A 15,491-nucleotide genomic window follows, 5' to 3' on the forward strand; every position below is an offset into this window, starting at 1 on the left:
GGCAGAGGTTGCAGTGAGCCAAGATCACACAACTGTACTCCAACTTGGGTGACAGAGTGACACCCTGTCTCAACAAAACAAAACAAAAACATAAAATTTAGCACGGCCAACACATCAAACTGCTGTATGGCACTGCAAGTCAGAATATTCAGCTTGTATTTCTAACAATTTATGGAACTAATCACAGTTAAGTCCACACAAGCAAATGAAGTTCACAATTGACAGTGCTGGTTCAATATCTTATGACAGATTCAAAAATGTCTGCAAAGTACCTACTGATGAATCATACAGTTAATAACCATAGGCTTTTTTCTTTTGAGATGGAGTCTCGCTTGTCACTCAGGCTAGAGTGCAGTGGCGCGATCTCTGTTCACTGCCTCCCAGGTACAAGCAGTTCTCCTGCTTCAGCCTCCCGAGTAGCTGGGATCACAGGTGTGTCCACCATGGCCGGCTACATTTTGTATTTTTAGTAGAGACGGGATTTCATCATGTTGGCCAGGCTGGTCTCAAACTCTTGACCTTGTGATCCGCCTGCCTCGGCCTCCTAGAATGCTGGGATTACAGGTGTGAGCCACTCTGCCCGGCCCAGATATTATTATTGTTTTTGTTACTTATTATTGCAAAGATTCTCTCCCAATTTATGGCTTATCTTTTCACAGCTGGAGTGCAGTGATATGATCTCTGCTCACTGAAACTTCTGCCTCCACGGTTCAAGTGATTCTCCCACCTCAGTCTCCTGAGTAGCTGGCATTACAGGTGCCCACCACCACGCCAAGCTAATTTTTATATTTTTAGTAGAGACTGGGTTTCACCATGTTGGCCAGGCTGGTCTCGAACTCCTGACCTCAAGTGATCCTCCTGCCTTGGCCTCCCAAAATGCTGGCATTACAGGCGTGAGCCACCGTGCCCAGCCTAGCCCACATACATTTTAGAAACAGTATATTGATTTGTATTCTACTCCCTTTCTAAAATCACTTATCAGTTCTTGGAACATTTTTGTAGCTTTCATTGGATATTCTACACATAGACGATCATGTCCTCTGTGAAAAAAGACAGTTTTACTCCTCCCTGGGAGGGGAAATTGTCTGTTTCTCCATCTTGGAAGCAGGATTCCTCCACACAATTACGTTTTTGTTTTCCACTTTCAGCAAAATCAGTCTTTTGGCTACAAGAAATAATCGATACTTTCGGGGCTTACCGGGGAATATTCCTGGTTCCCAGATTGTGACATGCGCTGAGAGTTTAAGGACCCAAGTTTCTTGGTTTTTTTTTTTTTTTTTTTTTTGGTGCGATGGAGTCTTGCTCTGTCACCAGGCTGGAGTGCAACGGCACAATCTCGGCTCACTGCAACCTCCGCCTCCCAGGTTCAAGCAATTCTCCTGCCTCAGTCTCCCGAGTAGCTGGGACTACAGGTGTGTGCCACCACACCCAGTTAATTTTTTAGTAGAGATAGGGTTTCACCATGTTGGCTAGGATGGTCTTGCTCTCCGGACCTCGTGATCCACCTGCCTTCGCCTTCCAAAGTGCTGGGATTACAGGCGTGAGCCACCAGGCCCAGCCAAGCTTGTGGTTTTCTTTCTGGAAGTGACGCGGTGCACTGAGAAGAATCCATCCCACACCACGGCCCTTACAGTCATCGTTATTGACATCACAGTCAAGTACAGCAGCCACTTGGGCTCCCAGGGCATGCGCTGGAGTTGGTACTTCATAAAGACAAGCCGTAGGCGACAGTCTGATTAACTCGATGCCACAACACATCACAGATTACTAACGTCCAGTTCCCATTCCCTTGGAGCTCAGACAAAGCTCAAACCCAAGGGCATGGACAGACCAGTCCCCAAATGCTATCCTTGTGGATCTATCTCCAGGCAGCCCTCTTGTACTAATGCTGCATCGATCGGGATCCAGTCACAAGGCGGAAACCAGAGTCATTTAAACAGGGAAGTTTTAACAGAAGAACAATGAACTATTTACAGGGGATTGCAACTAAGTGTGAATCAAAGAGAACTCTAAAAAACACCCATAGGGCCAGGCGCGGTGGCTCACGCCTGTAATCCCAGCACTTTGAGAGGCTGAGACAGGCAGATCACGAACGAGGTCAGGAGTTTGAGACCAGCCTGGCCAATGTAGTGAAACTCCATCTCTCCTAAAAATATAAAACTTAGCTGGGTGTGGTGGCATGCACCTGTAGTCCCAGCTACCCGGGAGGGTGAGGCAGGAGAATCGCTTGAACCCAGGAGGCAGAGGTTGCAGTGAGCCGAGATCACACCACTGCACTCCCGCCTGGGTGACAGAGGGAGACTCTGTCTCAAAAAAAAAAACACACACACACACACACACACACACACAAACAACCACCACCACCACCAAAAAAACACCCAAAGGGTGAGGGAGAGAGCCCAGAGAAAGAACAAACCTGGAAGGGGGTAGCCTTGTTAAGGCTGGGGCTCAGATCTCACTGGAGAGAGGTGGCTGCAGCCCATTGGATGGTGAGGTTGGCTGGGTTACCACAGGTCACAGCTGGTCCGCAACCGGCAGGCAGGAAGTTGAATGCCACTGTGTGTCCGGTGCAGGGCTGCCTGCCACAGGGCGGGGGGGGGCGGGGGGGGGGGGGCGGGGGGGGGGGCGGGGGGGGGGGAGGGGGGGAGAGAGGAGGAACTAGGACAAGCCCCTTCCTCCTGTAGCCTCCCTCCGGCGCCCTCTACTGGCAAAGAAGAAATGTTTGCCATTCCACATCTGGTAGCAAGCGGGGCAATGAATGGATTTGGAGCTGGGAGGCAACAGATAGAAAACTGGCACTAGTACGTGCTCACGGTGAAAAAAAAAAAAAAAAAAAAAAAAAAGGAAAGGCAAGTCTTGTTTCTCTCTCTCTTTCTTTCTTTATTATTTTGAGAGAGGTTCTTGCTCTGTCACCTAGGCTGGAGTGCAGTGACATGATCTGGATTCACTGCAGCCTCGAACTCCTGGGCTCAAGTAATCCTCCCACCTCAGCCTCTCAAGTAGCTGGGACTACAGGTGTGTACCACCATGCCCATCTAATGTTTATTTATTTGTTTATTTATTTATTGTAAAGATGAGGGCCTCACTATGTTGCCCTGGCTTGTCTTGAACTCCTGGGCTCAAGCTATCTTCCCACCTTGGCCTCTCAAAGTGTTGAGATTCTAGGTTTGAGATTCTAGGTTTGAGCCACCACACCTGGCCGCAGTTTCATTTCAGAATGTCCTTGTTGAAGCAGTAAAAATGATCAATTTTATTAAATCTCAACCGTTGAATATATTTCTTCTTAATATTCTGCGTGTCAAAATGAGAAGAATGGATAAAGTGTTTAGATTAATCGTAAATCCAATGGTTACCTCTGGAAAGGCTCTCAGAGATGGAGTTGTGGGATGAACCAGCCACCACCTGTCATGGAACACCATTTACACAAGGAAGAACCAAGAACAACTATTATTATTTTGAGACGGAGTCTCACTCCGTCGCCCAGGATAGAGTGCAGTGGCGCGATCTCGGCTCACTGCAACATCTGTCTCCCGGATTCAAGCATTTTCATGCCTCAGCATCCCGAGTAGCTGGGATTACAACAAGCATGCGCCACCACGCCCGGTTAATTTTGTATTTTTAGTAGAGACGGGGTTTCTCCATGTTAGGCTGGTCTCAAACTGCCGACCTCAGGTGATTCACCTGCCTCAGCCTCCCAAAGTGTTGGGATTACAGGCATAAGCTACCGTGCCCAGCCAGATGAACTATTATTAATAGACACTTCCTGGCCGGGTGCGGTGGCTCACGCCTGTAATCCCAGCACTTTGGGAGGCTGAGATGGGCAGACCATGAGGTCAAGAGATGGAGACCATCCTGGCCAACATGGTGAAAACCAGTCTCTACTAAAAATACAGAAAATTAGCTGGGTGTGGTGGCACGCACCTGTAGTCCCAGCTACTTGGGAGGCTGAGGCAGGAGAATCGCTTGAATCTGGGAGGCAGAGGTTGCAGTGAGCCGAGATTGCGCCACTGCACTCCAGCCTGGTGACAAATTGAGACTCCGTCTCAAAAAAAAAAAAAAAAAAAAAAAAAAAAAAAAAGAATAGAATAAAATAAAGTAAAATAAAACACTTCCATCCATTTGTCTGAGACCTTCTATCTCATATGCAGGCAATTCTGGGAGAGGTTGGGGTTACAAGGAAGTTGAGGGCAATAGTGAGAAGAACCTAAAAACTTAGGAGTGGTTATTCCCAAGAACTGTCATCTTGTGGACAAAGGAGTGTTGAAGAAATAGAGCCTCTGATTCTATTTTATTTTATTTTAATTTATTTAATTTATTTATTTTTTTGAGACGGAGTCTCGCTCTGTCGCCCAGGCTGGAGTGCAGTGGCTGGATCTCAGCTCACTGCAAGCTCCGCCTCCTGGGCTTACGCCATTCTCCTGCCTCAGCCTCCCGAGTAGCTGGCACTACAGGCGCCCACCACCTCACCCGGCTAGGTTTTTGTATTTTTTTAGTAGAGACGAGGTTTCACCGTGTTAGCCAGGATGGTCTTGATCTCCTGACCTCGTGATCCGCCCGTCTCGGCCTCCCAAAGTGCTGGGATTACAGGCTTGAGCACCGCGCCCAGCCCTTTGATTCTATTTTAAAAGGCTCAGGGAGGTCGAGCGAGGTAGCTCATACCTGTAATCCCAGCACTCTGGGAGGCCGAGGTGGGAGGATCACCTGAGGTCAGGAGTTCGAGACCAGCCTGGCCAATATGGCAAAACCCCATCTCTACTAAAAATACAAAAATTAGAGCCAGGCGCGGTGGTTCATTCCTGTAATGCCAGCACTTTGGGAGGCCAAGACGGGCAGATCACCTGAGGTTGGGAGTTTGAGACCAGCCTGACCAACATGGAGAAATCCCATCTCTACTAAAAATACAAAACTAGCCGGGTGTGGTGGCACATGCCTGTAATCCAAGCTACTCTGGGGGCTGAGGCAGGAGAATCACTTAAACCTGGGAGGCGGAGGTTGTGGTGAGCTGAGATCGTGCCAATGCACTCTAGCCTGGGCAACAAGACCAAAACTCCATCTCAAAAAAAAAAAAAAAAAAAAAATTAGCTGGGTGTGGTGATGCACGCCTGTAATCCCAGCTACTAGGGAGGCTGAGGCAGGAGAACCATTTGAACCTGGGAGGCGGAGGCTGCAGTAAGCCAAGATCATGCCACTGCATTCCAGCCTGGGTGACAGAGCCAGACTCAGTCTCAAAAAAAAAAAAAAAAAAAAAAAAAAAGTGGGGGGCTTGGGAAAAGTGATGAGAGAAACCTAAGGTCTGACAGGTGCATGGGGAAGTCTCACCTGTGACCCAGAAGAGGGTCTTGCTGTGTTGCTCTGCGTTTCGCAGGACATGCTGCATTAAAAAAAATAATTTTTTAAAAATTATTATTTTCTCGAGATGGAGTCTTGCTCTGTCGCTCAGGCTGGAGTGCAGTGGTGCAATCTCGGCTCAATGCAACCTCTGCCTCCTGGGTTCAAGGGATTCTCCTGCCTCAGCCTCCCAAGTAGCTAAGACTACAGGCGTCTGCTGCCATACCCGGCTAATTTTTGTATTTTTAGTAGAGACGGGGTTTTGCCATGTTGACCAGGCTGGTCTTGAACTCCCGAGCTCAGGTGATTCAGCCACCTTGGCCTCCCAAAGTGCTGAGGTTAAAGGCATGAGCCACCCACCGTGCCCGGCCATATTATTATTTTTTGAGATGGGGTGTTGCTTTGTTGCCCAGGCTGGAGTGCAGTAGCTTGATCACAGCTCACTGCAGCCTCACCCTTCCAGGTTCAAGCAATCCTCCCACCTCAGCCTCCTGAGTAGCTGGTGCTATAGCACGTTCCACCACACCCTGCTAAATTTTTGTAAAGGTGAGGTCTCTCTATGTTGCCAAGGCTGGTCTCGAACTCCTTGGCTAAAGCCATCCTCCCACCTTGGCCTCCCAAAGTGCTGGGATTATAGATGTAAGCCACCGAGCCTGGTCTCCTAGCTTTTATTTTAGATTCAGGGAGGCGTGTGTGGCTTCGTTACCCACGTATACTGCATGATGCTAAAGTCTGGGCTATGAATGATCCTGTCATCCAGGTAGTGAGCATAATACCCAATAGTTTTTCAACTCTTACTCTCCACTGTCCTTCCCCACTCTAGGAGGCCCCGGTGTCTATTGTTCCCATCTTTATGTCCATGTGTGTATTCTTTTTTTTTTTTTTTTTTTTTTTGAGATGGAGTTGAGCTCTGTCACCCAGGCTGAAGTGCAATCGTGCAATCTCGGCTCACTGCAACCTCCACCTCCCGGGTTCAAGCGATTCTTCTGCCTCAGCCGCTCGAGTAGCTGGGATTACAGGCACCTGCCATCATGCCTGGCTAATTTTTGTATTTTTGTAGAGACCCAGTTTCACCATGTTGGCCAGGCTGATCTTGAACTCCTGACCTAGATGACCTGCCTGCCTCAGCCTCCCAAAGTGCTGGGATCATAGGTGAGAGCCACCGCGCCTGGCCATGTGTACTCAATGTTTAGATCTCATTTATTTATTTATTTTTTTGGTGACGGAGTCTCGCTCTGTCGCCCAGGCTGGAGTGCAGTGGCCGGATCTCAGCTCACTGCAAGCTCCGCTTCCCGGGCTCACGCCATTCTCCTGCCTCAGCCTCCTGAGTAGCTGGGACTACAGGCGCCCGCCACCTCGCCCGGCTAGTTTTTTGTAGTTTTTAGTAGAGACAGGGTTTCACCGTGTTAGCCAGGATGGTCTTGATCTCCTGACCTTGTGATCCGCCCGTCTTGGCCTCCCAAAGTGCTGGGATTACAGGCTTGAGCCACCGCGCCCGGCCTTAGATCTCATTTATAAGTGAGAACACGCAGTCCTTGGTTTTCTGTTCCTGGGTTAATTTGCTTAGGATAATGACCTCCAGCTGCATCCATGCTGGAGCGAAGAACATGATTTCATTCGTGTTTGTGGCTGGGTGTGCAGCATTCTTTCACTGCTGACTGAGCATCAGCAGGGAAGCATTGCCTTGGGAACAGAACTTGATGGGAGGCCTCCTTGGGACCTCTCTTCTCCTCCACCTCCTCCTCACTCTCCTCCTTCCTGAGACTCTGTCTCAGGAAAAAAAAAAAAAAGTATTTTATACATGAAAAAGTTGGATTTATTCCTGGAATGCACAGATATTTTAATACATGAAAATTAATCAATGTCATATACCACATTAATAGAATAAAGGGAAAAAACTTATAATTGTCTCAGTTGATGCAGAAAAAGTATTTGGCAAAATCCAATACTCTTTCAAGATTTAAAAAAAAACACTCAGCCGGGCACAGTGGCTCATGCCTGTAACCCTAGTACTTTGGGAGGCCGAGGCAGGTGGATCGCTGGAGCTCAGGAGTTCAAGACCAGCCTTGGCAACATGGCAAAACCATGTTTCTACCAAAAGCAAAAATTAAGCTGGGCATGGTGGTGCATGCCTGTAGTCCCAGCTACTTGGGAGGCTGAGGTGGGAGGATGGCTTGAACCCAGAAGGTGGAGGCTGCAGGGGGCCATTATCAGGCCATTGTACTCCAGCCTGGGTGAGAGAACCAGACCCAAAATAAAACTAGAACTAGAAGAATTTTCCTCAACATGGTAAAGGCCATACATGAAAAACAGAGTTAACATCATATTCAATGATGAAAGACTGAAAATTTTCCCCGTAAGATCAGGAACAAAACAAGAACAACCACTTTGGCCACTTCTATTTAACATAGTATTGGAATTTTTAACCAGAGAAATTAGGCAAGAAAAATAAGTAAAAAGTACCCGAATTGGAAAGGAAAAAGTAAAATTATCTGTACTTGCAGATGACATGATCTTATAAGAACATAAGGTTGGCCGGGCGCGGTGGCTCAAGCCTATAATCCCACCACTTTGGGAGGCCGAGACGGGCGGATCACGAGGTCAGGAGATTGAGACCATCCTGGTTAACACGGTGAAACCCCATCTCTACTAAAAAATACAAAAAACTAGCCGGGCGAGGTGGCGGGCGCCTGTAGTCCCAGCTACTCGGGAGGCTGAGGCAGGAGAATGGCAGTAAACCCGGGAGGCGGAGCTTGCAGTGAGCTGAGATCTGGCCACTGCACTCCAGCCTGGGTGACAGAGCAAGACTCCATCTCAAAAAAAAAAAAAAAAAAAAGAACATAAAGTTTATATACACACATAACTATTAGAGCTAATAAATGAATTCAACAAAGTTGCAGTATACAAAGTCAACACACAAAAATCAGTTGCGTTTCTTTACAGTAATGCTGAATAATCCCAAAGAGAAATTAAGAAAACAACTCTATTTAAAATACCATGCGGCCGGGTGCGATGGCTGACACCTGTAATCACAGCACTTTGGGAGGCCAAGGGGGGCGGGTCACCTGAGGTCAGGAATTCAAGAGCAACATGACCAACATGGAGAAACTCTGTCTCTACTAAAAATACAAATAAAATTAGCTGGGCGTGGTAGTGCATGCCTGTAATCCCAGCTACTTGGAAGGCTGAGGCAAGATAATTGCTTGAACCCGGAAGGCGGAGGTTGCGGTGAGCCGAGATTGCGCCACTCAACTCCAGCCTGGGCAATAAGAGCAAAACTAGGTCTCAAAAAAAAAAAAAAAAAAAAAAAAAAAATTAGCTGGGCATGGAGGTGGGTGCCTGTAATCCCAGCCACTTGGGAGGCTGAGGCAGGAAAATCGCTTGAACCCAGAAGGTGGAGGTTGCAGTGAGCCAAGATCGTGCCACTGCACTCCAGCTTGGGCAAAAAGAGCGAAATTCCATCTCCAAAAAAAAAAAAAAAAAGCCACGAGAAGGAATCAAATAGTTAGGAATAAATGTAACCAATGAGACAAAATATTTGTAACTGAAAACTACAAAAAATTAAAGAGACATAAATAAAAAGATATCCTATGTTCATAGAATGTAAGATTTATTGTTTGTTTTTTGAGACAGAGTCTTGCTTTGTCGCCCAGGCTGGAGTGCAGTGATGCAATCTCAGCTCACTGCAACCTCTGCCTCCTGGGTTCAAGTGATTCTCCTGCCTCAGCCTCCTGAGTGGCAGGAACTACAGGCATGTGGCACCACACCCAGCTAAATTTTTTTTTTGTATTTTTAGTAGAGGCAGGATTTTACCATGTTGGCAGGGCTGGTCTTGAACTCCTGAACTCAAGTGATCTGCCCACCTCAGCCTCCCGAACTGCTGGGATTACAGGCGTGAGCCACCGTGCCTGGCCTGAATGTAAGATTTAATATGGTTAAGATGACAGTACTACCCAGAGCAATCTACAGTTTCAGTGCAATTTGTATGAAAATCCAAATGGTATTAATATTTTTGCAGATATAGAAAAACCCATCCTAAAATTTATGTGGAATCACAAGACATCCTAAATGATGCAAAAAAAGAGGAAAAAAAAGTGTGCAGAAAAAGAGGACACCAGGAGGACTCTCATTTCCTGATTTCAAAACTCACTACTAAGCTACCACAATCAAGAGTGTGGTACTGGCATAAAGACAGACATACAAGACCGCCTGTAATCTCAACAAATTGGGAGACTGAGGTGGGTGGGTGGATTGCTTGAGCCCAGGAGTTCAAAATCTACCTCGGCAACATGGTGAAACCCAGTCTTTACAAAAAATACAAAAATTAGCCAGGCGTGGTGGCCTGCACCTATAATCCCAGCTACTCAGGAGGCTGAGGTGGGAGGATCACTCAAGCCTAGGAGGCAGAGGTTGCAGTGAGCCGAGATCATGCCAGTGCACTCCAGCCTGGGCAACAGAGTGAGACTCTGTCTCAAAAATAAAAAAAGAGAGAAAAAAATAGACACATATATTAGACCAGTGGAATAGAGAACCCAGAAATAAACCTTCTTCTATATGGAAAATTAATTTTTGACAAGCGTTCTAAGACCACTTAATGGGGAAAGAACAATCTTTTCAACAACAGCAGTGGGACAACTGGGTATCTATATGCAAAAGAATGGACTGGGCAAGGTGGTTCACACCTGTCCAGCACGTTGGGAGGACAAGGCAGGCAGATCACCTGATGTCAGAAGTTCAAGACCAGCCTGGCCAACATGGTGAAACCCCATCTCTACTAAAATACAAAAAAATGAGCCGAGCCTGGTGGCACGCACCTGCAATCCCAGCTACTTGGGAGTCTGAGGCACGAGATTCACTTGAACCTGGGAGGTGGAGGTTGCCATGAGCTGAGATTGTGCCACTGCACTCCAACCTGTATGACACAGCACAAGTCTTTACTTATAATAGACGAATTTAGATTTTATATTTCTTTCTTTCTGAGATGGAGTTTCCCTCTTGTTGCCCAGGCTGGAGTGCTATGGTGCAATCTCAGCTCACTACAACCTCTGCCTCCTGGGTTCAAGTGACTCTCCTGCCTCAGTCTCCAGAGTAGCGGGGACTACAGGCACATGCCATCATATCCAGCTAATTTTTGTATTTATTTATTTATTTATTTTTGACAGAGTCTCTCCCTGTCACCCAGGCAGGAGTGCAATGGCACAATCTCGGCTTACTGCAAACCTCCACCTCCCTGGTTCAAGTGATTCTCTTGCCTCAGCTGGGATTACAGGTGTGCGCCACTCGCCTGGCTAATTTTTTGTATCTTTAGTAGAGACGGAGTTTCACCATGTTGGTCAGGCTGGTTTCGAACTCCTGATCTCAGATGGTCCATGTGACTTAGCCCCTCAAAGTGCTGGGATTACAGGTGTGAGCCACCATGCCCGGCCTAGATTTTATATTTCTTCTTAATTTTGGTGTTTAAATTCCCCTAAGAATTTGTTCATTTCATCTAATTTGTTGGCATACAACTATTCAGTGTTCCCTGATAATTCTTTTACTTATCTAATGTTGGCAGCGATGTCTGCTCTTTTGCTCCTGTTTTGCAGTTTGAGTCTCCTGTGTTTTTCTTGGTCAGTCCATCTAAAGGTTCATCAATTTTATGGATTTTTCAAAGAACCAAATTTTGGTTTTACTTACTTCCTCTATTGTTTTTTATTCTCTGTTGCATTTATTTCTGCTCATTTTTATTATCTTTTTTTTTTTTTTTTTTTTTTTTTTTGAGACAGAGTCTCTTGTCACCCAGGCTGGAGTGCAGTGGTAAGATCTCAGCTACTGCAAACTCCATCGTCTGGGTTCAAGCGATTCTTGTGCCTCAGCCTCCTGAGTAGCTGTGACCACAGGCATGTGCCACCATGCCTGGCTAATTTTTTTATTTAGTACGGACAGGGTTTCACCATGTTGGCCAGGATGGTCTTGAACTCCTGGCCTCAAGCTATCCATCTGCTTCAGCCTCCCTAAACCGGGATTACAGGTGTGAGTCACCATGCCTGGCTCCTCCTTCTTCTCTTTCTTCTTCTTCTTCTTTCTTCTCTTCCTCTTTTTCCTTCTTCTTCTTTTGTTTTTGAGGCAGAGTCTCACTCTGCTGCCTAGGCTGGAGTGCAGTGGTGTGATCACAGCTCACTGCAGCCTCAATCTCTTAGGCTCAAGCGATCCTCCTGCCTCAGCCTCCCAAGTAGCTGGGACTATAGGTGCATACCACCACACCTGGTTAACTTTTTTTTGGTTTGTGTTTTTGAGACACAGTCTTGCTCCGCCACCCAGGCTAGAGTGCAGTGGCACTGTCTCGACTCACTGCAACCTCCGCCTCCCAGGTACAAGTGATTCTCCTCCCTCAGCCTCCTGAGTAGCCGGAACTACAGGCACGGGCCACCATGCCCAGCTAATTTTTGTACTTTTAGTAGAGACAGGGTTTTGCCATGTTGGCAAGGTTGGTCTCAAACTCCTGGCCTCAAGTGAACCACACGCCCCTGACCTCCCAAAATGCTGGGATTACAGGCATGAGCCACTGCGCCCTGCCTCAATTTCTTTCTTTCTTTCTTTTTTTTTTTTGAGCTGGAGTTTCGCTCTTGTTATCCGGGCTGTAGTGCAGTGACTCGATCTTGGCTCACTGCAACCTCTGCCTCCCGGGTTCAAGCGATTCTCCTGCCTTCCGAGTAGCTGGGATTACAGAGACCTGCCACCATGACCAGCTAACTTTGTATTTTTAGTAGAGATGGGGTTTCATCATGTTGGTCAGGATGGTCTTGAACTCCTGACCTCAAGTGATCCACCTGCCTCGGTGTCCCAAAGTGCTGGGACTATAGGCGTGAACCACCGTGCACGGCCACAATTTATTTCTTATCGTAAATTTTGTCTTGTATAAGCACTCCAGCTTTCTTTTGCATATTTCTATCCTTTTACTTTCAACCTATATATATCATTGGACCTAAAGTGTCTCCTGTAAACAGCAAATAGTTGGATCATCAGGATTTTTTATTTATTTATTTATTTATTTTTTTAAACTTCTCAGGTAGGCCGGGCATGGTGGCTCACACCTGTAAAACCAGGACTTCGGGAGGCTGAGACGGGAGGGCTGCTTGAGCTCCGAGGTTTGAAACAAGTCTGGGAAACATGGCAAAACCCCATCTCTACAAAAAAAAATACAAAAATCAGCTGGAAATCCGCTGGGCATGATGGCTCACGCCTGTAATCCCAGCACTTTGGGAGGCTGAGGCAGGCAGATCACGTAAGGTCAGGAGTTCAAGATCAGCCTGGCCAACATGGTGAAACCCAATCTCTACCAAAAATACAAAAATTAGTCGGATGTGGTGGCACATGCCTGTATGGGAGGCTGAGGCAGAAAAATCCCTTGAACCTGGGAGGCAGAGGTTGCAGTGAGCCGAGATCGTGCCATTGTACTATGGCCTGTGTGACAGAGCCAGACTCCACTCAAAAAAAAAAAAAAAAAAAAATTAGCCAGACGTGGTGGCACATGTCTGTGGTTCCAGCTGCCTGGGGGACTGAGGAAGGAGGCTTGCTTGAGCCCAGGAGGTCAAGGCTGCTATAAGCCATGTTCACGCCACTGCACTGCAGCCTGGGCAACAAAGTGAGAACCTGTCTCAAAATAAAAATAAGTAAATAGGCCAGGTGCAGTGGCTCACGCCTGTAATTCACCCAGCACTTTGAGAGGCTGAGGCATGAGGATCACGAGGTCAGGAGTTTGAGACCAGCCTGGCCAACGTAGTGAAACCCTGTCTCTACCAAAAATACAAAAATGAGCGAGGTGTGGTGGCACACACCTGTAGTCCCAGATACTCGGGAGGCTGAAGCGGGAGAATCGCTTGAACCCGGGAGGCAGAGGTTGCAGTGAGCCGAGGTTGTGCCATTGCACTCCAGCCTGAGTGACAGTGAGACTCTGTCTCAAAAAAAAAAAAAAAAAAAAGTAAATAAATAAAGCTTCCCAGGGGATTCTGTTTGCAGAGTGTGTCGAGAATATGAAGCCCAGAATTCAAGACTGCACATGGACTGTGAAGGCTGAGAAGGGCTGTGAGGGTAGAGTGGGTAGGTTAAAGGAACAGAGGGGACTGTCATGCCCTTTGGCTCTTCTATAGGAAAAGACGAAAGAGTGAGCCTTGAGCTGTGTTTTGTGAGGGAATAGTACCCTCCCTCTGTGGGGAAGCAAAGTTGGCTCAGAAGATGAAGACAGATGAGTCAAGAACGTCAGGGTGTCAGGGGTAGTACAAAAAGAAGGCAAGATATGCCCTTCTACACTCAAACTTGAAGGTATTCGGGGCCTGGTGGCTGGATCTGAGGCCATGCTGGGTCCTGAAGAGGAGACCAAAGTCTTGCTTTGTGAAAACTATCTAGACTGTCCTAGCAATTCCATTTTTTTTTTTTTTTTTTTTTTTTTTGACAGAGTCTCACTCTTGTCACCCAGGCTAGAGTGCAGTGGCACCATCTCAGCTCACTGCAACCTTCATCTCCCGAGTTCAAGCGATTCTCCTGCCTCAGTCTCCCGAGTAACTGGGATTACAGGCGCCTGCCACCGCGCCCAGCTAATTTTTGTATTTTTAGCAGAGACAGGGTTTCACCATCTTGGCCAGGCTGGTCTTGAGCCCCTGACCTTGTGATCCACCTGCCTCGGCCTCCCAAAGTGCTGGGATTACAGGTGTGAGCCACTGTGACTGGTGTTTTTAAAATTTTTAATTAACTTTTTTTTTGAGAGTCTCTCTCTGTCTCCCAGGCTGCAGCGCAGTGGCAGGATCCCAGCTCACTGCAACCTCTACCTTCCAGATTCAAGCAATTCTTCTGCCTCAGTCTCCCAAGTAGCTGGGATTACGGGCTAATCCCACCTGGCTAATTTTTGTATTTTCAGTAGAGATAGAGTTTCACCATGTTGGCCAGGTTGCTCTCGAATTCCTAACCTCAGGTGATCCTCCTGCCTCAACCTCCCAAAGTGTTGTGAGTACAGGTGTGAACCACCACCACACCTGGCCTCCATTCTCATCTCTTCTGATTGCAGACCTCGGTTCTCCAGAGCACAGAAGTAGCACTTCCTTCCCCTGGTCCCTGGAGAGTAAGGTCTTGTTCACATCTGTGAGGGCTCAGATCAGGGCCTGGTACAGAGAAAGTGCACAATAAATAGGTGTTTAACTCTGGGCACGGTGCCTCACTTCTGTAATCCTAGCACTTTGGGAGGCCAATGTGGGAGGATCGCTTGAGCCCAGGAATTCAAGATCAGCCTGGGCAACATAGCAAGACCCAAATCTCTAAAAAAAAAAAAAAGAAAGAAAAATTAGCCACGTGTAGTGGCACGTTCTAGTTACCTGGGAAGCTGAGGTGAGAGGATTGCTTGAGCTGGGAGGCTTCAGTGAGCTGTGATTGTGCCACTGCACACCAGTCTGGGGGACACAGTGAGACCCTGTCTCAAAAAATATAATAAAATAAAAGTCTAAAAAATAAATGGGGGCCGGGTGTGGTGGCTCATGCCTGTAATCCCAGCACTCTGGGAGGCCAAGGCGGGCAGATTACCTGGACTCAGGAGTTCAAGACCAAACTAGGCCATAGGTTTCTCTATGGCCAACATAGAGAAACCCTGTCTCTACTAAAAATACAAAAATTAGCCAGGCATGGTGGTGGGTGTCTGTAATCCCAACTACTCGGGAGGCTGCGGCAGGAGAATTGCTTGAACCCAGGAGACGGAGGTTGCAGTGAGCCAAGATCATGCCATTGCACTCCAGCCCGGGCAACAAGAGCAAGACTCCATCTCAAAAATAAACAAACAGAGGCCAGGTGCAGTGGCTCATGCCTATAATCCCAGTACTTTTGGAGGCTGAGGCAGAAAATTCACTTGAGGTCAGCAGTTCAAGACCAGCCTGGCCAACATGGCGAAACCTCATCTCTACTAAAAATACAAAAATTAGCCAGGCGTGGTGGTGCATGCCTGTAATCCCAGCTACTTGGGAGGCTGAGAATTGCTTTAACCTGGGAGGCAGAAGTTGCAGTGAGCCAAGATTGTGCCACTGTACTCCAGCCTGGGTGACAAAGTGAGACTCTGTCTTAATTTTAAAAAGTAAAATAGCCGGGTGTGGTGGCTCATGCCTGTAATCCCAGCACTTTGGGAGGCCAAGGCGGGCAGATCAACT

This window comes from Rhinopithecus roxellana, chromosome 20, assembly GCF_007565055.1.
Source record: "Rhinopithecus roxellana isolate Shanxi Qingling chromosome 20, ASM756505v1, whole genome shotgun sequence".
NCBI classification, from domain to species: Eukaryota; Metazoa; Chordata; class Mammalia; order Primates; family Cercopithecidae; genus Rhinopithecus; species Rhinopithecus roxellana.